Source organism: Bubalus bubalis, chromosome 19 (assembly GCF_019923935.1).
Source record: "Bubalus bubalis isolate 160015118507 breed Murrah chromosome 19, NDDB_SH_1, whole genome shotgun sequence".
Taxonomy (NCBI): domain Eukaryota; kingdom Metazoa; phylum Chordata; class Mammalia; order Artiodactyla; family Bovidae; genus Bubalus; species Bubalus bubalis.
The window spans coordinates 6,055,952-6,081,365 of record NC_059175.1 but is presented as its reverse complement, the minus strand read 5'-3'; the positions used below and the strand labels follow the sequence as shown (position 1 = coordinate 6,081,365).

Sequence of the window (25,414 nt, the reverse complement as noted above, 5' to 3'; positions counted from 1 at the left end):
GACTGGAAGGCACCACGACTCTGACAATTTTCTGAGATACCACACCCACCATGGTCAGGAAGGAACCAACCAGGGACCTAGACTGAGGCTCCCTCTCATGATAGGGGCCCTGGGGCTTATGCCCTCATAGGAAATTTTCAGATTTCACTCTTCTCCATACTTGGGACACATCAAGAGAATGCACCTACCTGGAGGGCAAATCAGAGGTGACAAATGCCGCAGGTCTCAGTGATTGCCATGGACAGACCTTGGGCCAGTCCTTGGTGAGGTTGGATCATCAGATGTCGTTATACCAAGGTCTGGACGAGGATTGATTTGGTGGCTCCCTGAGATCTTCCTTCACAACCCAGCAGCTACTATTTCTTTCTTCTCAGGAAGGTACTATTATTATTGCAGTTTGCAAACTAGGAAACAGGGCCTTCTGAATCAATAGGGAACCTAGATATGAGCCCTGGCAGTTTCCTTCAGGAATTTAGGCTCTTAACCACTACCCTAAGCTTGACCCAAAAGAAGCTGCTTATTTTGCAGGCATTACTGCACATTTTCCACCCCCCCTGAGGGAGTTGGCTTATTCCTCCCACTGTCCGACACCTGTAAGGGGAGGGCCTTTGAGTCAAGAGGTTACTGGGGCAGGTTCTGGAAGGCAGCTGCCAAGGTTCAACTTTCGGCTCCATTACCTACTTACCAGCTCTTGACCTTGGGCCAACCTCAGTTTCCTCATCTGTAAAATGGCAATAATCATAAAAGTCCCTGCCTCATTAATTTGGTATGAGGATGAAATAAAGATCATGCAGGCAAAGGACTTGCTATTTAGGGAGTCCTTAATAGATGCTCATTCTGATTACTGATGTGAAACACGCAATGTGTTACTTTCAAATGTTTTCAGACATTTATCTGCATCTGCTGTGCTCTCCCCAGGCCCCTCTTTCTTCTACTCTTGTCTTTGAATCCTTCCTTCTACTCCCTTCTCTTCTTTTGCTGTCATGTAAAACTAGGCAGGTGTTTTTTGTTTTGTTTTTGAAGCACCGCAAAATGGTTGTATTTAACTGAGTCTAATTTATTTAAATAATTGTCTTAATGAATACTAATTATTAAATGTCCACTTAGTTATGTGCTTCCCTTTGCTGCTACATGTACTTCATATGAGTCATTATGAAACAAGACAGGCAGCAAACTGTGTAATTACAGACAAAGCATTTCAGACACAAACCAATAAAAATCAAAGGTAGGAGAAAAATGCTTTGAAGAGACATGACGACTAGTTGGGACTTCCTGTGTCCTGCCAGGAACCCGGGCAGGGGGCAGGGATGGGGCGGGGCATCGGGTGATGGCCCCGGAATCTGGTGCCAGCCCTCTCCACCAAAGAGAGGAAATGAGAAGTTGTTTATAGAAAAGACCAGAGTGGCCATGTACATCTTTTAACAAAAGAGATGAAACTCTGTTCCGACACAGCTCTTCTCTCAGGGAGAGTCTATGAAAACACAGCACGAGAAGTCGGGTTTGGGATGGATCCTTGCTTTCTCCACGCTAACAGTTTGCTGGGTCATGGGCTGAACTTCGTCCTCCAAATTCACATGTTGAAGACCCAACCCCGTCCCTCCCTACCTCAGAGTGTGATCTTATTTGAAGATAGGGTCTTGCCGAGGTAACGACCTAAAGCTGACAACATTAACATGGGCCCTAGTCTAATAGGACTATTCTCTTTACGTAAAGTACCACAAACGAACACAACACTGAACATCAATTATAGTTTAATTTTTTAAAAAGTACCACAAACTAGGTGGCTTAAACAACAGAAATGCATTGTCTCACAGTCCTGGAGGGCAGACGTCCGGTAGCAGGGTGTCCATCGGGTGGGTTCCTGGTGAGTGCCGTGAGAGATGTCCGTCACAGGCATTGCCTCTGCTCCTGTGGTTTTCTGCCAGTCTTCGGCTTATAGAAGTGTCACTTCCATCTCTGCCTTCATCTTCACATGGCATCCTCCTTGTGTGCCTGTCTGTGCTCAAATTTCCCCCTTTTGTAAGGACACCGGTCTATTGGATTAGACCCCACCTTGATGTCCTCAGTTTAACTTGATTACCCTGCTTTCAACTAAGGTCACCTTCTGAGATTCTGCGAGTTAGAACTCCAGCATGTGAATTGAAACAGTGGGATGTGGGGGACAGTGGTGGGGGAACCACAATTCAGCACATCCCAGTGACCTTGGGCAAGTATCTTCCTACCTCTGAGCTCAGTTTACCTATCTGCAAGATGATGTGTGACCATATAACCTCCAAGGACTTCTAAGCCCTCGAGTTCCATGCAGGTCAAATAAATCTCTGGAGAAGGAAACGTCAACCCACTCCAGTATTCTTGCCTAGAGAATCCTGTGGACAGCTGAGCCTGGTGGGCTGCCGTCTATGGGGTTGCACAGAGTCAGACATGACTGAAGCGACTTAGCAGCAGCAGCAGCAAATAAATCTCAGCCCCCAGACCCAGTCTTGCCCCAAAGTCTGCGGAAGTAGATGCAGAGATGTCAACTTACCACCAGGCTTTTGGGGTTGGAAGCTGCCTTCCAGAGAGAACTAGGCAAGGGTGTACTTCCTCAGGAGTCTTCCTGATTTGCTTGGGGTGGGCTGAGGAACAACTAACTCCCCCAAGTCCCTGTGTCTGAGTGCTGGGCTGAGTTGGGCAGAGAGGCCCCAGACCTGGACCTGGTCACTTGAGACCAATTACCACTGTGATCCAAGGTTGGGCAAGAAATCTCAGGGGCAACAGAATTAGGTCACCAACCCTTTTCACTTAGGTCATCAAAAAGCAATGGGCTGGGCAATAGATGTAATCACCTGCACTCAGCTGCACCCAGTTCAAGCCAGAGGCCACAGAGGAGGGGCTGCGGGGGGTGGGGGGTGCGGTGAGGATAAAGGCTCCTTTCTCACAATCCTCTCTGCACATTCCGTTCCCACTATGCTGCTGCTGCTGCTGCCGCTAAGTCGCTTCAGTCGTATCTGACTCTGTGCGACCCCAGAGACGGCAGCCCACCAGGCTCCTCCATCCCTGGGATTCTCTAGGCAAGAACACTGGAGTGGGTTGCCGTTTCCTTCTCCAATGCATGAAAGTGAAAAGTGAAAGTGAAGTCGCTCAGTGGTGTCCGACCCTCAGCGACCCCATGGACTGCAGCCCACCAGGCTCCTCCATCCATGGGATTTTCCAGGCAAAAGTACTGGAGTGGGGTGCCATTGCCTTCTCCGCCATTCCCACTATATTGTCCTGGAAATGACCCGATTTTATCTCAGGCCCCCTGAATACTGACCATGACAATGGGTGAGAGGGCTCTAGGACCACAGGTACGGGATGATGCAGGGGAGGTTTACACACCAAACTTGCTCTAATGCAGAGAGATAAAATTTGCTGTTTTGTCTAAGACTGAGAGGTAAGATATATAGGTAAACAGAAGGTGCATTTTCAAACCTGAGGAATCTGGGATGTTTCACTTTGAAGATGGGCCGTGTGGAGATGTGTGCGTACCACAGAGGCTGTGACTGCAGGAGGCCATCAGCCTCAGCCAAGCACAGACAAAGTCCTCCCCCAGACCATTTCCACCTCAGTCCACCTGCCCTGCCTCTTTTTCCTGCCTCATCTATACCATCTGCACCTACCCTATGGAGAACAACTTTCTCAGTTGTATCCCTAAAACTACCCCCCTCCCAAAACCTGCCCTGGTCCCCAGCAAAGTGGGACAGCTGGTCACCCTGTCTCTTGGGCTGACTTCCCCCTCCACACACATGCACACATGACAAATTTGGAAACACCTGCAGTTTCTGAAACAGCCTGATTTCCTTCCAGAACACTCCCCTGCCATTTGAGATGAGTCTTCACTCTTTGCTCCAAGCTGCCACCTAATCCTGTGCTCTCGGAGCCCGCCCTGGTACGTGAGCTGCTCAGCTCACCTCCCTGTAACTGTCTCCTCCTCACCTTGTCTATCTCACCAGACAGATTAGAAGCTCCTCCTGGGCAGGGGTCTGGAGAAGACTGGGCACCAGCAATTGCCTCATGGAAGAAAGAAGGAAGAGGGTTGGACATCAAGACTAAAGCAACATCCCACTAGCTGTCTGTGGAAGTGACCCTGCCACCTGTCTAGAGAGGGCAAGCACTAACATCAAGAGTTGTGTTGTCCTGAAATGAATAACATGTGTATCAAAGTTATACAAGCTAAAGTCAGTTTCCTGTCCACTTGTTACTCCCACATCTCTTTCCTAGACACGAGCACAATGAAACACTTCCCTGTGTATCCTTCTAGAGATACGTTGTACAAAGGTCAACACATCTTTAAAACACACACGCAAGAAAGAAACTTATAGACATAGAGAAAGAATGGCACCCCACTCCAGTACTCTTGCCTGGAGAATCCCAGGGATGGGGGAGCCTGGTGGGCTGCTGTCTATGGGGTCGCACAGAGTCGGACATGACTGAAGCGACTTAGCAGCAGCAGCAGCAGCAAGGGAAAAGCTTGGGGGAGGGATAAATCAGGAAGCTGGGATCAGAGCTAGGGTTTGGGTTGAAATTAACATGTACACATTACTGTATAGAAAACTGGTAATTAACAAAGACCTACTGTATAGTACTAGAAACTTTATTCAACACTGTGTAAAAATCTATATGGGAGACAATTAAAAAAACAATAGAGTATAGTCGAATCATTTTGATGTATAATTGAATTGCTTTTCTGTATACCTCAAACTAACAACATTGTAAATCAACTAGTTGCTCAGTCATGTTTGACTCTTTGCAACCACATGGACTGTAGTCCACCTGGCTCCTCTGTCCATGGGATCCTCCAGGCAAGAATACTGGAGTGGGTTGCCCTGCCCTCTCCCAGGGGATCTTCCCAACCCAGGGATTGAACCCAGGCGTCCCACATTGCAGGCAAATTCTTTACCATCTGAGCCGAAGGGAAGCCCAAGAACACTGAAGTGCATAGCTTATCCCTTCTCCAGGGGATCTTCCTGACTCAGGAATTGAACTGGGGTCTTCTGCATTGCAGGCAGGTTCTTTACTAGATGAGTTACCAGGGAAGCCCAAATCAACTATACTCCAATATAAAATAAAACTTTTTAAAAAGATGCACACACTAATAAGAATATAGTGCCCATGTCCTCTGCTCCTTGTTTTTTTATCTTTGTTGACCATATTTGGTATCAGAACATACAGCTCTGCATCTTTCTTTGTAATGACTCTCATTCAATAGACTTCAGCTGGGGCTGGCAAATTTGCCCTTCTAACAAGTTCTTGGGTAATGCTGATGCTGTTGCTCCAGGAGCCCCACTTTGAGAGTCATTCTTAGATTGCACGGGAAGCAAAGAGGAGGTTTTAGTCACTAAACTATCCTCTGTGCCTGGCACGTATAAGGTAGACAGTTGATACCTATTTGTTAGGTGAAACATGAATAAGGGCTTGCACACAGGCTGTAAACACTTTGTGTGCATTGGTGTGTGTGTGTGTGTGTGTGTGTGTGTGTGTGCATGCTCAGTTGTGTCAGATTCTTTGCAACCCCATGGACTGTAGCCTTCCAGTCTCTCTGTCCATGGAATTTTCCAGGCAAGAATACTGGAGTGGCTTGCCATTTCCTACTCCAGGGGATCTTCCCAACCTAGTGATCGAACCCATGTCTCCTGCACTGGCAGGCAGATTCTTTACTACTGTGCCGCCTGTGCACTTGTCTGGGGTGAAGCTTAGGCTGTCTTGATAGAGGGCATTTGACAAAGTTGCAGCGTAAATCAGAGATGTGGCCTTGGACTCATCTGGTCAGACAGGTTGGCCCACCCCATCCTCTCCTTACTCCCAGGGTCTAACCTTTGATGCCACCAACTCTTCTTCATACCTGGATCATTTTCTTCCAGACATGGGGTCTCCAACATGTCCCCTTCTCTCTCCCTCATTGTCCTGATCAGCAAACTGGGGAGTTTCAGAGGCAAAGTGGTTTGTTAGGTTCAAAGAGCATTTTTGAAGTTGCCCAGCTAGCCAGAGATCGGCAGTGCTGAGACAATCCATGACAAAGATAAAGCCAGAGTGACTTCTTTTTCTGATGAAAATTTTCAGTCTTGCATGAAATTAATGTTCATCATTCATTCATTAATTCAAGAAAGATTTATTGGACACCTACATGCCATGTCAGAGACTGGATATTGAGGATGCAGTGATAATAAAATAGCAAAGTTTCTGGCTCCATAGAGCTTCCATTTGGGGAGAGGGTGCAAATGAAAACAAGTAAATAATTTCAGATTATGATGACTGAATGCAAAGAAGAAAGGGAAACAGTCCAAAGTCTGAGGGCCCATGCACTGACTAAGGCCAACTTGTGGTGGGCAGAGCTGAAGGGGTTTTGATGTGGTTAGTGGGTTTGCTGGCTTTTGGAACATTCCTAAATAGAAATACTTTAAGCCGTGGAGTCTAATAGGGCAGAAGACCAACCAGGCAAGGCCATGAGGAAGGAGCTTCCTCTTCACCAGGTACCTTCCATCAGGTTTTGTACTGGGTTGGCCAAAATATTTATTCTTGTTTTTCCATAACTTATGGAAATACCCAAATAAACATTTTGGCCTACTCAATATGAAGAGTAATGCCTTTGCAACCTAAATGTTCACTGACAGATGAATAGATAGAAAAGATGTGGAATACTACTTGGAATATACACAATGGAATACTACTCAGCCATAAAAAGGAAATATTGCCATTTGTAGTAACATGGATGGACCTAGAAATTAGCATACTAAGTGAAGCAAGTCAGACAAAGACAAATATTATATGATATGACTTATAGGTGTAATTAAAAAACTGATACAAAGAACTTATTTAATTTTTAAAAATTTATTTGTTTTTAAATTGAAGGATAATTACTTTATAGAATTTTGTTGTTTTCTGTCACAGAAATAGACTCACAAACAGAAAACAAACTTACAGTTACTAAAGGAGAAGGAGTGAGAGGGATAAATTGAGAATTTGGGATTAACAGATACATAAGCCTATGTATAAAATAGATAAACAAAGTCTTACTGTATAATACAGGGAACTATATTCAATATCGTTAACAACCTATAACAGAAAAGAATCTGAAAAAAGAATGTGTGTGTGTATAACTGAATCATTTTTCTGTACATCTGAAACACTGTAAAGCAACTATATCGCAATTTAAAAATAAAATGCAGAAAAAAGGAGCAACGCCTTCAGGGCCAGAGAATTCTGGGCTTAAATCCTATCTCAACTACCTTTTAGCTGCATGATCTGGAGCCAGTCAGTTTGTCTTTGGGTCCTTAGCTTTTCTGTCTGTGAAATGGGACACAATAACAAGAACTACTGCTTAAAGTCAGAAGAGAAGGGATTGAGTCCCAGTTCTGCTAGACCCAAATAGTGAGGCTTGGGCAAATGACTTGACTTGTCTGAGCCTCAGAAAACATATTCATCCATCCACTCTTCCAAACAAGAAAAATAGATTTATTTATTTTTCTGAGTTTCAGCCAATTTATTCATTCATTCAAACAAGAAAAAAAAATGATCTTAAAAATAGGCATGATCATTTACATTTCACTGGGATGTCGTAAAGTTTACACAAATCCATATATGGAAATTTCATTCAGGAAATGGCTGTTCCTGTGTTATGTATTCCCAAAAGGAGGAAGCAGCCTTTCTCCTCCATCTCATCCCACAGAGTTTTCCAGTGCTTTTTACTTCTTTACATGTTCCAGTTTTGGCCTCTCTTTAAGCCACCTAGGCAGCAAACCTCCAGAATCTAAGTTAAGTAAGACTTGAAAGCAAGGAGGAAGGTGCTTGAGTGAATTAGACGAGGACAGGGTGTATCAGTACCCAAACCTGAGATAGTGGGAATATCACTCCGGGCTTGGAGTCAGACACACCTGGAGGTGAGCCTCAGTGACTGTGTGACCTTAGAAAAGACATCTCACTCCTCTGAGTTTCTATTTTCCTCCTTTGGAAAAGAGAAAAGCCCATTCCTGAATCCAGGTTAGCATTATTACTGTACTGATTCTTTTTTTTTTTTTTTAATTTTATTTTATTTTTAAACTTTACATAACTGTATTAGTTTTGCCAAATATCAAAATGAATCTGATTCTAAGAAATAACAAAGGTGATAGTGATAGTAATGATGATAATTAATAATGATAATTCTTATTGCTATTATTACACATTCATTGACTGCTAGCCCTGTACCAGAGAAGGCAATGGCATCCCACTCCAGTACTCTTGCCTAGAAAATCCCATGGACGGAGGAGCCTGGGAGGCTGCAGTCCATGGGGTTGCTAACAGTCAAACACGACTGAGCGACTTCACTTTCACTTTTCACTTTCATGCGTTGGAGAAGGAAATGGCAACCCACTCCACTGTTCTTGCCTGGAGAATCCCAGGGATGGGGGAGCCTGGTGGGCTGCCGTCTATGGGGTCACATAGAGTCAGACACAACTGAAGTGACTTAGCAGCAGCAGCAGCAGCTCTGTACCAGGCACTGTTTTGTGTGATTTATGTGCTTTATGCTATTTAATCCTCATAATTACCTTTTAGTAACTACTATAAGTCCATTTTACAGGCAAGAAAAGAGACAAGGAGGGTCCAAAAAACCTGCCAAAGTTATTCAGCTAGAAGTGGCGGAGCCTGAATTCCTGCTCTGGTTATCAGCTCTAATGCCCATACTTTGAACGACTACACTGCATTACTTCCTGCACTGCCGTGGACTTGCAGCCCTGCATGTTTGAGTTGCTCAGAACTGGGTGGCTAGGCTTCCCATTACCACCATCATATCATCAGCTCACGGGTGACGTCACCAGGTGCCTTCTTGCTGCTGCGGTGGAGAGGGGCCTGGGGCTGATGCTGGTCTAGTGGCCAGCAGAGCCTTTGGCTCTATTTGTCAGGCCTTAGGGGGTAGCCTCATTCTAATTTTGGAACCTAGATTTATAAGGCCAAGTCTCTGAGTAACAGGATTCTCTTTGGAATGTAGATTACAGTCTTTAACTAGCTTTCTTAAATATGGAACTTCATCCTGGGAGTCAGGAAGACATTTATTTTTCCTATAATTGTAAATTCTCAGATGTTTCTAATTTCTGGAAGGATGGAGTGAATTGGTTTAAATGCTTCAGTCGTCTGTGACTGACATTAATATCCCTTACAGTGATTGCAGTTTCTAAATTGTTTGACTCAAATAGAATGGTTTTAACACACACACAGAGAATACAACCAAGTATTCTTATTTCTATCTTTTAAATACATATTTACCAGGAAAACACTTCAGCTTCCTGCAAGTCCAGGAACCATGAATCCTCCTCGGGCAGAGCCACCCGTGTTGAAAATGTTGAAATGTAGTATGGTCTCCATCAACTGTTTTCCTCACCCAGGAAGAGGTTTTGGGAAGAATTTCAATGGTGTAAAAAGGAAACTTTGCAGCTAGACATGCTTCAGACATCACTCACTTGTTCTCTTATTGTTCTTACTGTTTGCTTATTCTCTTTTCATTTCAATGTCCTTTTATTTGGCAAGCTATTGCTGTGTAACTAGTCACCTCAAAACTTAGTGGCTGAAAATAATATTTATTATTTCATAGCTTTCCTAGGGCACGAATGTGCGCACAGTACAGTTGGGCCCCAGCTCAGAGTCTGTCCCAGGCTGTGATCAACGTGTTGATCAGGGCTATAGTCATCTCAGGGTTCAACTGGAGAAGAATTTGCTTCCAAGCTTACCTATGTGGTCATTGGCAGGATTCAGTTTCTTGCAGGATATTAAACTGAGGGCCCTAGTTTCTTGCTGGCTGTTGGCTGGAGGCCATCCTTAATGACTTGCCACATGGGCATTTTCAACATGGCAGCAAGTTTTCTCAGGATAAGCAGGAGAGTAAGACGGAAGTTACAGTCTTTTCAATCTGTGTCTCAGAAATGACATCCCGTCATGTTGTTTCACTTGGTTTTGGTTTTGTCATTGTTGTTTCTGTGAATTTCTTTTTATTTTGTTGTCTTTTTTATATTTAAACTTAAAAAAAAGTAAATTGTGGTAACATATGCAAAGAGTTGGACAAAACTGAGCATCTGAGCACAAAATACACATAACATAAAATTTGTCCTCTTAAAAAAAAAGAATTTGCCCCCTTAACCATTTTAAACCAAACTACGCTGCAGAGTATAGTTCAGTGTTAAGTACTTTTGCATTGTTGTGTAAGCCATTTTAGAGCTCTTTTTATCTTATAAACCTAAAACTATACCTGTTACATAGTACCTCCTCATTCTCCCCTCCCACAGCCCCTAAACTGTCATTTTACTTCTGTATTTATACAATTTTCTGTTCTAGATGCTTCATGCCAGTGGAATCATACAGTGTATGCCCTTTGATAAATGGTTTAATTCACTCACCATAATGTCCTCAGGTTCAGTCATGTTATAACATGCATCAGATTTCATTCCTTTTTGGCTACTATTCCATTGCATGTATATAGTACATTTTGTACATTTATTAATCAGTGGATACTTGGTTGATTCTACCTTTTGACTTTTGTGAATACTACCACTGTGAACAAGGGTGTACAAATATCTTTTCAAGAACCTGCCTTCAATTCTTTTGGGTATACTCAGAAGTGGAATTGATGGGCCATATGATGACTTTGGAAGCATCCTCACAAACAAATCTAGTGGATGTGATGGAATTCCAGTTGAGCTATTTCAAATCCTAAAAGATGATGCTGTGAAGGTGCTGCACTCAATATGCCAGCAAATTTGGAAAACTCGGCAGTGGCCACAGGACTGGTAAAGGTCAGTTTTCATTCCAATCCTGAAGAAAGGCAATGCCAAAGAATGCTCAAACTACTGCACAATTGCACGCATCTCACACGCTAGTAAAGTCATGCTCAAAATTCTCCAAGCCAGGCTTCAGCAATATGTGAACCGTGAACTTCCAGATGGTCAAGCTGGTTTTAGAAAAGGCAGAGGAACCAGAGATCAAATTGCCAACATCCGCTGGATCATGGAAAAAGCAAGAGAGTTCCAGAAAAACATCTATTTCTGCTTTTATTGACTACGCCAAAGCCTTTGACTGTGTGGATCACAACAAACTGTGGAAAATTAATTCTTCAAGAGATGGGAATACCAGACCACCTGACCTGCCTCTTGAGAAATCTGTATGCAGTCAGGAAGCAACAGTTAAAACTGGACATGGAACAACAGACTGGTTCCAAATAGGAAAAGGAGTATGTCAAGGCTGTATATTGTCACCTTGCTTATTTAACTTATATGCAGAGTACATCATGAGAAATGCTGGACCAGAAGAAGCACAAGCTGGAATCAAGATTGCTGGGAGAAATATTAATAACCTCAGATATGCAGATGACACCACCCTTATGGCAGAAAGTGAAGAGGAACTAAAAAGCCTCTTGATGAGAGTGAAAGAGGAGATTGAAAAAGTTGGCTTAAAGCTCAACATTCAGAAAATGAAGATCATGGCATCTGGTCCCATTACTTCATGGGAAATAGATGGGGAAACAGTGGAAACAGTGTCAGACTTTATTTTTTTGGGCTCCAAAAATCACTGCTGATGGTGACTGCAACCATGAAATTAAAAGATGCTTGCTCCTTGGAAGGAAAGTTATGACCAACGTAGGTAACATAATGAAAAGCAGAGACATTACTTTGCCAACAAAGGTCTGTCTAGTCAAGGCTATGGTTTTTCCTGTGGTCACATATGGATGTGAGAGTTGGACTGTAAAGAAAAGCTGAGCGCCGAAGAATTGATGCTTTTGAACAGTTGGAGAAGACTCTTGAGAGTCCCTTGGACTGCAAGGAGATCCAACCAGTCCATTCTGAAGGAGATGAGCCCTGGGTATTCTTTGGATGGAATGATGCTAAAGCTGAAACTCCAGTACTTTGGCCACCTCCTGCGAAGAGTTGACTCATTGGAAAAGACTCTGATGCTGGGAGGGATTTGGGGCAGGAGGAAAAGGGGACGACAGAGGATGAGATGGCTGGATGGCATCACGGACTCGATGGATGTGAGTTTGAGTGAACTCTGGGAGATGGTGATGGACAGGGAGGCCTGGTGTGCTGAGATTCATGGGGTTGCCAAGAGTCAGACACGACTGAGTGACTGAACTGAACATGTTAGCTATGAGGCTTTTAGCTATGAGGCTTTCATATATGACTTTCACTATGTTGAAGAGATTTCCTTGTATTCTTAGTTTGTTGAACTATTTTTTTTCCATGAAAGAGTGTAGAATATTATTTTTTGCATCAACTCTGATGATCTTGTGTTTTTCTTTTCATTGGTTAATATCGATCGATTTTTTAATATTGAACCATCCTTGCATTCTAGGAATATATCCTACTAAGTCATGGTACGTAATCCTTGCAATCTGTGTTGAGTTCTATTTTCTAGTATTTGTTGAGAATTTTTGCTTTACTATTCATCAGAGATATTAGCCTGTAGTTTTCTTTTCTTGTAGTGTTTTTTTCTGTCATTGGTACCATCGCTGGTTTTATAGAATGAGTTTGGAATTACCTCCTTTTCACTTTTTTTGGAGAGTTTGAGGAGGATTGGCATTAATTAAAAAAAAAAAATGTTTGGTAGAATTTACCAGTGAAGTCATCTGGTCCTTGGCTTTTCTTCGTTGGAAGGTTTTTGACTATTGATTCAATCCATGGGCATCCCAATGCATTTGTCAGAATCTATTTGTTAGAAGCAAGTCACTAAGTATAGTCCACACTTAAGGGGAGGGGATTACCAGCAGGAAGGTATGATTTGTACCATTTAGAAAAGTATCTATCATAGTCGTCTGCAAAATGCAGCTATTCTGAATCAACTGTTTAAAGCAGATGCATGTAGAGAACTTCCACACCGTGCTTGCTATCCCAGAATTATTCAGTGAAAGGAGATTTGTCCTCCCATTTGACTGATGAACTTTTTACATCTTTGTATAAAATCCACACTTTGACAAAAGTTCCTATTTCCCTAAAATCAATGCAATTTCAAGGAAGTTTGTGTTTATGTTTTCAATATCAAGCAATTAACAGGATAAGCATCTTAATCATGATTTCATAATTTTAATTCATGTACTACATCTCATCCCTGACCCCTTAAACCTGGGTACAGCTCTTCTATATGATCCTAGACACTCTGGGTTCCTTTTCTCATGGTATTTGTCCAGGTATTGTATTTGTTTCAAGTGTTTCTCTTTTTATAGATGATGAACTAAGACCAGAAATAATGTCTTTTTTCCTCTTTGTATTCCTAGACATTCTGGATACAAAATAGGTCCTCAGTAGAAACTCGTTACTTAAAAGAATACATATAAATAAATAAGTAGGTAACTATTGCCATTCTTTTGCTAGCCTTCCAGGCTTTGACTCAGTCTGCACACCCAGCATCTGACCGGCATGAAGCTCAAGAAATGTCATGGGTTAAAGAAGAGAATGACAGCTTAGCATCTCTTGCCAGCTACTGTAACCACTGGAGAAAATTGGAAAGTTTTATCTGTTCAAAGGAGCCATATACTTGAGATGTCATTGCTCTAGTTTCCTTATCATAGGAGCCAAAGTCTCAAGGCCAGAGACTCCTTACATCATCTTAGCAGCGGACCCTGAGACAGGGATTCGAGTTCAAGCCGTGTATTTGGAAGAGGATCCCAAGGAAGCATGGTTGGTGGCGAGAGAAGACAGTTAAGGAAAGGACAGAATTCAGCACAGGTTGCATTAATCTACAGGTGACTTCACTGGGCACCTGAAATACCTCCTCATAGTGGATCCCTTTGAGATTTTGTGGAACACACTTCAGGGCTGTTGCTTTGAATTGCATGGGAACTGTAATATTGACATCAACTCCTGATCTCATTGTCTCGACACTTCTGGTCTGGCCTGTGTGCAGAGGAGCATGCTTTGCAGTCAGAGAGAGTCCTTAGGTGAGGGTCCCCAGTGACTATAGGAAGAAGCCATCTGGACACTGAGTGCAGAAGGGAGTTGGAAGGGAGATGGACAACACCACCCACAAAGATTCAAAATTGGACTTACAAACTTGGACCTGAGACCTGATTTTATCCCTATCAAGCAAGTCAAGTCCCTTCCAGCTCCCTAGTCCTCAGTGTGCCCATCTGTAAAGTTCTGTTCTGCTCGGAAAGTGCCAGGATTTTACTCTCCCATGAAGACGTGTGACTTGGGACCAAGGCCTCCCTTGTCAGAGCTCAGGGAGAGTTTCTGGCAGTCAGGCTTCCTTGCACTGCTCTGTGCTCCACACCAGTGTTCGGAGCTGAGGTCGAGCGGTATCTGATTGCTCTTCGCAGCCGATCTGTGCATGTCTAACCGCTGCATGATTCACATTTTGCTGTAACTGTGGTGTTTATATTACTTGATACTCTGATTACTTTGTTCAAAGTGATCTCACTTGTTTATGAGCACGTGTGAAATCCCCAGCCCCCTTGAAATCGCTGCTCTCCTGTCTCCTGGGCAACTCACCCTACAGTCAGAGTTAAGACCTCTGCTGCGGGAATAACCCAAGGGAGGGCTAAAACAGCCTCATTGATGAGTCACCTTATAAATTTTTAATCAGACCAGAGTGAGAGAAAGAAACAAAACAAAAGCAACACAGTTGGGTCCAGTCCTGTTAGTATTGATACTATGTATACAGATTTAGACGTTGGCAATTCCCCATCACAGCATGTATCTTCTTCTCCTTGCTGTCATCTCTTGCCCTTCCACCCACATCTTCATCACCACTTTTTTAGGACCAGATAACTGCCTTCTATTAATAAATGTTCCATGGGAGGTGAATAAGTACCAGGATAAAAAAAAAAAAAGCTTCCAGAGTCACATAAGTTTGAGGAAGGCTGGAACCAACAAAATAGAAAGGTATTTTTATTTCTGGACTTCTTAGAGCCTTGAATCTGCTAATGTGCACTGGACTGTTAGTGGGGACAGGGTGAGCAGCATTTCCAAAATGAATGTGACCACAGGGTACTTTTTGTTAACTGAAGAAATGCTCTGCAGAAAGAAGCTTTGGAGGACTTCCCTGCTGGTATGGTGGATAAGAATCTGCCTGCCAGTACAGAGGACATGGGTTCAATCCCTTATCCAGGAAGATTCCACATGCTGCAGGCAACTAAAACCTGTGAGCCACAACTAACGAGCCCCTGTGCCACAACTGCTGAAGCCCGTGCTCCCTAAAGCCTGTGCTCCGTAACAGGAGAAGCCCATGCTCTGCAACAAAGAGTAGCCCTCGCTCATAGCAACTTGAGAAAGCCTGTGTGCAGCAACAAAGATCCAGCACAACCAATAAATAAATAAAGCTTTGGAAATGCTTTCCTGGATCATGCACTTGCCATGGAGCTAAAGAAACACTGTTGATTCAGAAAGCTTCAGGAATCTGCACGTGTTTAGAGGATGCACCAAAGTGCTGCCATAGCCCCTGCACGCACTGACTCTCTCGTTTATTGAGTATCTACTATGTGCTGAGTGCTTTACTCTAGGAAAACAGCTTTGGGAAAATGGAAATGAACCTAGTCTCAAGGAAAAGGCTTCCTGGCAAGGTATTTGGAAGAACCAGGGAGGACTGGTGAGAGTTTGGGGGTAACTTCATGGAAGCTGAGTGGGACTCCCTCCCCAAACCTGCCCTTAGTACCAGGACCAGTTACCAGTGCATGATGACAACATGTGGCTCCTTATTAAAAAATGACCAAGAATTCCAAGATGACAGAGAGAGTTAAAGCAAGCACGGGGCCCTTCTAACAACAGCACATTTCATACTGACATGCACAGCTTGGACCTGTGGCAAGAACGGCAGCCCTGGCCCTCTAGGGAGCCAATCAGATCATGCCTACCTTCACCTCCTCCTCCTCCCTTCCCCTCAGGTGCTGCTTGGAGACTGGCTTTCTCCCCTCCTTCTTGGCAGGAAGCTCGTTCTTCCAGCTCTTCATGAGCCAGCTACTGAGTAAGCACTGTGTCTGGAGATGACTCAGAGGCAACAAGAAATGGGGCAAGAGATTGGGGGTTCAGATCCTGGCTTCTTGCCTCTCCCCTCTCAATAATGGTGAGCAATTTTATGTCCCTTTCCTGGACAGGGAGGCCTGGCGTGCTGCGATTCATGGGGCCGCAAAGAGTCGGACACGACGGAGCGACTGAAGTGAACTGAACTGAACTGTCCCTTTTAGAACGCTCCTCTGGAAAAAGACAGGAATGGCTGTCCTGGAGAAAGGATGGTGTCGGGGCCAATGAGGGTGATGACGCCTGAATACACCCTTTGCTGACGGCCTACTGCTTCTCAAGTGTAAGGTTTTGTGCATCTCCCCTTGGAGACTCTTGGTCACTCCTCTCATTTCCTTACTTATTCATTCATTCAGGCAGAATTTGGGAGGTGGATAGGTGCAAAGTGGGCAAAGAAGGACAAAGGCACCCCAGGAGGGAAATCACCTTGGCAGAAATCCCATGGTTGGAGGAGTCTGGAGCACAGGGAGGAAGAGTTGGGGTCCAAACAGGTCCAGACAGCCTCCCACCACCCCCTCACTGCCTTCTGAGCCTGGAGAAACTCCACTGACGCTAATGGTAAACGAGGGCCATTGGGTTGTCTGTGGATTTTCATCATCTTCACATCCCCAAAGGCACAGTAGCCCAAATAATTGATTGTTGGCCACCAACCAGCTTTAAGAGTCTCCAACCTCCTGGGGCCGTCAAACATCTCCAGCAATTAGGCTCAGCGTGACAGTTGTTTCTGAAACGAGGAGCCAAATGAATAGAATTAATCTCCCTGATTGAAATCCATTAGTGCCTGTGATCTACTGGTTCAGGCATTTAAGAGCCACTTCACCTCACCCGGTCATGCCCATAGGGTCACAGGCTGACTCACAGTTAATAGTGGGGAAGGCTTTAATGGAGGGGCAGTCTTTGAAGAAGGGCAGGGTGTGTTCCGAAGCTTGACGGTTTAATGCATTTTTAATTAAATGTGCTTTAATAGGATTCAGCACCAACTATCATGTCACTGCAGATAGTCTCATTATATTTGTTCAGTTAATTACGCATGTGTTACTGCCCAAGTGTCAACTCTGATGATCTGGAAAGAAGCTTGACTTCGAGGGACACCCAAGAGTTCTGCTGGCCCTTTGAGGAGGAGATTAAACTGTTCCCCACCCTCCAGTCTCCATATTTACTCTTTTGTATCCCACACCCACACCCACACATGGGCACATGTGCATACGCTCCAGCAGACATCCAGACACACGTGTGTATCTCCCCACAACCCCCCTTCAAAGAGGAAGGGATAGTAGGAGGTATTGAAGTCAGGGAAAAAGTGTTTCCAGATTGGGCTCCATCCTGTTATCAGCTGCATTAAAAAAAAAAAAAAAAAAGGTTTTTTTGGTTGAGTCAGGCAACATGTGGTCTCTTAGTTCCCCAGCTGGGGATCAAACCCCAGTATCTTGCTTTGGAAGCTTGGACTTCCCTTAACCACCAGGGAGACCCCTCAGCTGTGTGTTTTCACACAGATGTTGAATGGTTCTGAGCCCCAGTGTTGCTCCTCTGTAAACCGTCAGAGTATCAATAATTATACCTGCTAGCTCCACCGTCAGCTTCCAGGAGATAACACCCACAGAGCATTTGACTGTGTCAGATGCCCGGAGACCTGCACATGCCGTTTGCAGCTAGGAGGTGCAACCAACCCGACAAGAAGGCATCCGGTGAGGGCTCCGCTGTCTGCGCTCAGGGCATGGGATGCTTGCTTTACCCTGAGTTTGCATGCCAAAGTGTGGCTTTGCTTGCTCACTCAACAGACGTGCACTAAACACCTCAGTTATGACTTTCTGAGTATCACTAAGTGTCCGGCTCAGGGTCCCAGGCTTCCACCAGTTTCTCATACTTGGTTGTGTCTCCATTAACAACCAGAGGAGTATTTACAGGTTACAGATGGGAAGCTGAAGCTTAGATAATGGATTTATTCAGCACTGTTTATTGGCTGTTCATCATTGCCAGGCATTATGCCTCAGGGGTTGGAGATAAAGTTGGGGGAGGGGAGGAAAGAGAAGGGGCTCTTGCTTTTGTGGGCTGATCTTCTCACAGGAAGTTTTTGGCGTTCACAAGAAAGTGATTCTGGGCTTTTGGTTTTCTCTGGGGTCAAATCACAGCGTGTAAAAACTGTGTGTTTCATATGTAGCTTGGTTGCCTGAGCACCTCACTGCCTCCTCCCACAATGCTGGTTCCAAGTTCAGGGCACAGCCGAGCTGGAGGGGGCTTGGGAAGGGGGCCCCACTCATTCAGAGGAGGCTCTCAGAGATAAATTCAAAGGCGCTACCTCTCAGATCATCGTGTACTTCTACTCTCCCAGGGAGCTTGTTAAAATGCAAATTCTCCCCCAAACCCTCCTCTCATCCAGCCTGGCACGTAACATTGAGCAGACTTTCATGTGCTATACAATAAGTCCTTGTTGGTTATCCATTTTAAATATAGCAGCGTGTACATGACCTTCCCGAAGTTCCTAACTGTCCCTTCCCCTCTGGCAACCATGAGTTTGTTTTCTAAGTCTGTGAATCTCTTTCTGTTTTGTAAGCAAGTTCATGCGGGAGAAGGAACACACGTATATGTATGACTGACTCCTGTCGCTGTTTGTCTGAAACTACCACAACGTCGTTGATCGGGTATAGCCCCCATACGAAATAAAAAATTTAAAGTCTAGAAAAAAATTTAAAAATGCAGATGCTGATTCAGTAGGGTTGGGGATGGGAGAGTGTGATTGCGTATTTCATGTCTCCACTTGGCTAGGCCATGCTACGCAGTCGTTTGGTGAAACACCAGTCTAGATGTCTCTGTGAAGGTCTTTGTTAAATGTGATTAACATTGAAACCAGTGGACTTTGAATAAAGCAGAGTATCCTCCATAGTCTGAGTGGGCCTCATCCAATCAACTGAGGGCTTTGAGAAAAAACACTGAGGTTCCTTGAGGAAGAAGAAATTCTGGCTCCAGACCACCTTTGGACTTGAGCTGCAACATTGGTTCTTCCGGGGGTAGCCAGTCTGCCAAACTGCCTTGGAGACTTTGGACTTGCCAGCCTTCATAATTGCATGAGCCAGTTCCTGAAAATCTCTCCCATTCTCTCTCTGTAGTTAGATAGATAGATGGATTGATGATACCTATAGATAACATATATATTAATTTTAATACTGAGCGACTGATCTGATCTGAATATATTTTATATTTAATAATACATTATTAAGTACATTTAATAGTATATTTTAATTTTAGTTTATAATTTTAATAACATATAATAAATAGTAAAATAATTTTAATAATATATTTTACTTAACAGAAAATACCCTATGACTATTTCTATTATTAATAGAAATATATTCTATTAATATAGCCTATTAAAATGGCAACCCACTCCAGTATTCTTGCTTGGAGAATCCTATGGATGGAGGAGCCTGGTAAGCTACAGTCCATGGGGTCACAAAGAGTCAGACATGACTGAGTGACTTCACACACACACACACACCCTGACTCTTTGCGACCCCATGAACTATACAGTCCATGGAATTCTCCAGGCCAGAATACTGGAGTGGGTAGCCTATCCCTTTTCCAGGGGATCTTCACAATGCAGCAATCGAACCAGGGTCTCCTGCATTGCAGGTGGATTCTTTGCCAACTGAGCTATCAGGGAAGCCCATTTTATATTTAATAATATATTACTAAATATATTTAATAGTATATTTTAATTTTAATAAGATATAATAAATAACAAATTAATTTTAATAATATATTTTACTTAACAGAAAAAACCCTATTATTATTTCTACATGTCATCTATATAAACACATATTAATGAGATATAGATATATATGCATGGGTAAATATGTATAGAAAGATATCTTGTCTATATATATGGAAGTGAAAGTGAAGTCGCTCAGTCGTGTGACCCCATGGACTGTAACCTACGAGACTCCTCCATCCATGGAATTTTCCAGGCAAGAGAACTGGAGTAGGTTGCCATTTGCTTCTCCAGGGGATCTTCCCGACCCAGGGATTGAACCCATGTCTCCCACATTGCAAGCAGATGCTTTTATCACCTGAGCCACCAGGGAAGCTGGTCTGTATATATAGATATCTTGTATATGTATATACTGGTTCTGTTTTTCTGAAGCGTGCATGCTTGCTCAGTCACTTCAGTCATGTTTGATACTTTGCCACCCTGTAGACTGTAGCCCCCCAGGCTCTTCTGTTCATGGGATTCTCCAGGCAAGAATACTGGAGTGGGTTGCCAATGCCCTCCTCCAGGGGATCTTCCCAACCCAGGGTTCAGACCTGCATCTCCTGTGTCACCTGCATTGCAGGCAGGTTCTTTACCTACTGAACCACCTGGGAAGCCGGTTTCCCTGGGGAACCCTGACTAATACAGGGGATGGGAGATTCTACATTTCCTACAAGTTCCTGGGAGATGCCATCCAGACTCCAGGTAAAGTCACAGACAATGATGTGTCTGCAGATAGGGGCTCCATCACATGAAAAGCCAGGGCACATCTTAAATAGGCTTCGAGAGGCTCCGTTTGGCTGGAGCTATTTAGCTTGTTCTGTTCTCTCCAGTAATGAGTTTCCGCCCGATTTTCTGAATCCAATAATTTATTCATGTCAGTGAGCCACTGAAGTCTCCAAGAACGTACCCTGCCTACTTTCAGTCTTGGGGTTTGCAGTTGTATAAACACAGCTTTTCCCACACATTTTCAAGTCAAGCAGAGGCGGCGGTCCCCGCTGCCAAACAGCTGGATGGAAGCTGCAAAAAGAAATCAGAGTTGGTGCAGAAGTTTTCCAGCAGCCCAGATGTCTGGCATCCCACAAACACCAACACAGACCTCAGCAACCCCATGCCTTCCCTGACACCTCTTGAATGCCAGCACAAGCTGGCCGTCAGTAGGAGGGCTAGACCAAAATAATGAGAGAGAATTTGCAGCTATTGCAAATGCAAATGGAGCAAACGACAGTTGGTCCAAAGTATGCAGAAGAGACAGCAGCATACTCATATGGACAAGGAGGAGGCTGGTGGGGAAGAGGAGAGTCTATCTCTGTGAGAGTCTGACTGTGTGAAGCCGGTGGCAGCCAAGTCCCGGTAGAAGGTGCTGCTGCTGAGTGAGCTCCAGATCTTGCTCTGCCTGGGCACACAGCACAGAATCCGGGGCCAGCCAGCACTGTCCAGTAAAAATACAACACAAATCACATAGGTTCTTTTTAATTTTCTAGTAGTCACATTAAAAAAGTCAAAAGAAATACGTAAATTAATTTTAATGATAAACTTTAATTGAACAGAAAATACTCTAAATATTGCTATTTGAACAGTTCAGCAGGTCATCAGTATAAAGACAGATGAAAGATATTTTACATTTAAAGGCAGACCTCTTTTTATCAAGCTTCCATTTGTTGCTCTTTGTAGATCCTGGGTTTTTTACAAACTGAAGTTTTGTGGCAATCCTGTGTCTAGTCTATGAACACCATTTTCCCAATAGCATCTACTCATGTCTCTGTCCCGTTTTGGTAATTCTTGCAATATTTCAAAGTTTTTCATTATTTTTATATTTCTTGTGGCGATCTGTGATCAGGGATCTTTATTGTTATTGCCTCCACTCACTGAAGGCTTAAAATGATGGTTAGTGTTTTTTAGTAATAAGGAATTTTTAAATTAAAGCATGTATCTTGCTTTTTTCAGGCATAATGCTATTGCTCACCTGATAGACAACAGTATTGTGAAAACATAACATTTTTTGTTTTGGTTTCTAAGGATTCATTTATTTTATTTATTTTTTATTGAAATATAGTTGATTGACAATATGTTAGTTTCTGGTACACAGCAAAGTGATTCAGTTACATAAATATTCTTTCCTATATTCTTTTCCATTATGGTTTCTTATAAGATATTTAATATAGATTCCTGTTCTATAGAGTAGGTCCTTGCTGTTTATCTATTTTATATGTAGTAGTGTGTATCTGGGCTTCCCTGGTAGCTCAGTTGGTAAAAGAATCTGCCTGCAATTCGGGAGACTGGGTTTTGATCCTTGGATTGGGAAGATCCCCTGGAAGAGGGCATGACAGCCCACTCCAGTATTCTTGCCTGGAAAATCCCATGGACAAAGCAGCCTAGTGGGTGCAGTCCACGGGATGACACAGAGTTGGACACAACTGAGCAGCTAAGCCCAGCACAGCACAGTGTGCATCTGCTAATCCCAAACTCCTAATTCATCTCCTCCCTCTGCGATCTAACTGTAAGTTTGCTCTCCACGACTGTGAGTCTGTTTTGTTTCATAAACAAGTTCCTCTATATCCGTATTTTAGATTCCGTATATAAGTGATATCATATATTTGTCTTTCTCTGTCCTACTTACTTCACTTAGTATGATAATCTTTATGTCCATCCATGTTGCCACAAATGGGATTATTTTGTTCTTTTTCATGGCTGAGTAGTATTCCATCATATACCACGTCTTCTTTACCCTTTCATCTGTTGATGGACACTTAGGTTGCTTCCATGTTTTGGTCATTATAAATAGTGCTGCTATGAATGTTGGGGTACAATGGACCTTTTTGAATTAGACTTTTCTCTGGGTATATGCCCATGAGTGAGATTGCTAGATCATATGATAACTCTATTTCTAGTTTTTTAAAGAACCTCTATACCTAAACATAACTTTTATATGTGTTGGGAAACCAGAAAATTTGTGTGACTCAATTTATTGCAATGATCTGGAACCAAATATACAATATCTCCTAGTTATGCCTGTACACTTTTTTGCACGAACTCTTGGAAATCTGGTATACCGATAGTACATCTCAATGGGAACAACCCACATTTCAAGTGCTCTCTGAGCATATGTGGCTGGGAGCTACCATGTTGGACAGTGTGGTCTGGATTCTCAATAACCAGCACCAGGTTGGAGCAGAAGTTCAAGCTGGTATTTGCTGCCTGTCCCGCACCTTCCCCCCAACAGAGAAAACCAAAAAATACCCAGAAAAATAATCTCTGGCTAATTAAAGATGCCAGACAAATCATGTCAGGTTAACGCTCACAGAGAAGTGAATAATAACAGTGGTTCCACTCAAGCAAGCACCAAATAAGCAAACATTCTTTAAATAAACAGAAATGGAGTATATTTCAGGAATGAATTTACTCTGTGGGTCACAGAGGAGGTTAAACAAAAATTTGTTTTAAAAACGTCTCCCAAAGGACACCCTGTGCTGTGTTCCCAACACATGTTGTTAGGAGAAGGGGAGGGTCTTGGGGTGGGAGCCTGGTGGGCTGGTGGACTGAGAAATTGAGTTTGTGTGGATAGCAGGGCCTCCAGACACCTCTGTCTGCCATTGCCACTCCCAGCTCTTAGAATCAAATGCCAACATCACATGCAGATCTGCAGGAAGAGTGAAACTCCCACTTGGGAAAAACTTGAAAAGTGAAAATCACTCAGCTGTGTCTGACTCTTTGTGACCTCATGGACTATAGCCCACCAGGCTCCTCTGTGCACAGGATTTTCCCAGCAAGAATACTAGAGTGAGTGGCCATTCCCTTCTCCAGGGGATCTTCCTGACCCAGGGATGGAACCCGCATCTCTCACATCTCCTGCATTGCAGGCAGATTCTTCACCATCTATCTGAGCCACCAGGGAAGGGAAACATTTTCTGGCAGATACTTTCAGCAGATGTTATGCAAATCTGATCGGAAGGATCAGATTGGAAGGAGGCTGAATCCCACACATTGAAGTCGATTCACTTCTCTCTTTCTCCTTCTCCTCACATTGTCTCGGGTTGGATTCCCTGCTAAGCAGATGGGAGGTTCATGAGAGTATAACTTATGACCAGCACCTTAGGAGGGAAGGGGCAAAGGGGAAGGGGCGAAGGGGGACAGACGGCTGTGAGGCAGTCTAGTGGAGTCCTCAGTCGTCCCCAAGAAAGCTCTGAAGCTGGGATGAGCCTTCAGAGCTCTTCTAAGTCGGGTGAAGCGGGCCCAGTCTTCACGCCCGCAGGCTGACCAGTTGTCGGATGTGGGCTGCCCTGGAAAGGGAGTGTGGTGAAGGGAGGTGGCTTCTTCTGCTGAGAGCTGAGCGCGGTCTGCTGGCAGCACTGCCAGTGTCTGGGGTGAGACGTCCTCACTCCTGAGGGGCCATGTGGATGGTGCGTCACAGTACCCACCCCACACACCCTTCACCACGGCCACTCATCTGTGCACGCATGTCTCTGAGTTTCCCTTCATGACTCACTCATTCACCCATTCAGTCATTTTGTCATTCGTTTATTTAATGTATGCAAGCTCCTTCTCTGCTTAGAACCTTCCAGTAGCTTCCCTTGGCATTTCAAGGCCTTCCTGATCTGAGCCCTGGTTGGGTATGAGCTTCACCCTGTCTCTCTCACTCTGCTGTAGCCAAGCTTTTTGAACACCAATCTTTCCTGGTTTAGTTACCACTGCCTGTATTTTTTTCTCTGTCTTAGATCCTGCTCCCTGGGATGTTTGTAGCCTGGGTCCTTTGCATCATCTGGGTCTCAGCTTGGAGCTGCCATCTTCAGAGGAGCATTTGCAAAAAACTGTAGACAAAACCTTGTCTACAGTTCACCCCCAACGTCTCCTGTCTCCCTCCAGCCCTCTTCCCTGGTTATTTTTTTACACTGTCTATCACTATTTGAAATTATCTTATTCATTTACTTATTTGCTTATTCTTTCTCCCTTCCCCTCTGGAATATAAGTTTCATGAGGGTGGGTTCATGTCTGACTATCCTTTTTGAGCGACAGTGAAGTTGCTCAGTCATGTCTGACTCTTTGCAACCCCTCCTCCATTGATGAGATTTTCTGGAGTGGGTTGCCATTTCCTAGGGGATCGTCCCAACCCAGGAGTCAAACCCAGGTCTCTTGCATTGCAAGCAGACTCTTTACCTTCTGAGCCACCAGGGAATCCCATTTATCCATTTTAGTTACTTAAATATTTGTAAATATTTGTAGAAGCAACAAGTGAATGACTCAGCAATATGCTTACTAATGAAATTATTTCACTATATATATATTGACTTTCTTATTCATGTATTAATTTGTCCATTCATTCACTTACTCAGTATTTTTATACCTATAAATATAGAATTTTATTTGCTGAAATATTTAAGATGTTTATATAAATATATAATATGCGTATAATGTATAGGCCTCCCATGCGGCCCTAGTGGTAAAGAACCTGCCTGCCAATGCAGGAGTTGTAAGACATGTAGGTTCGATCCCTCTGTTGGGAAGATGCCCTGAATGAGAGCATGACAACCACTCCAGTATTAGAATCTCATGGACGGAGGGGCCTGGTTGACTACAGAGTCGCAAAGAGTCAGAAACAACTGAAACGACTTGGCAGGCATGCATATATATGATGTATATATCATACACACATATAGACTATAACAAATGTGCATTATATGTAAAT

General features: G+C 43.7%; 1 long non-coding RNA gene across 1 annotated transcript; it reads right to left on the bottom strand.

Annotated features, from left to right (window-relative positions):
• Window positions 1-1,737: 1,737 nt before the first annotated feature.
• LOC123330519 lies at window positions 1,738-15,949 on the bottom strand. Its single transcript, XR_006640317.1, has 2 exons — window positions 15,824-15,949; window positions 1,738-1,996 (listed from the first exon to the last, which is right to left on the bottom strand). It is a non-coding gene; the product is annotated as an uncharacterized LOC123330519 (long non-coding RNA).
• Window positions 15,950-25,414: the final 9,465 nt, after the last annotated feature.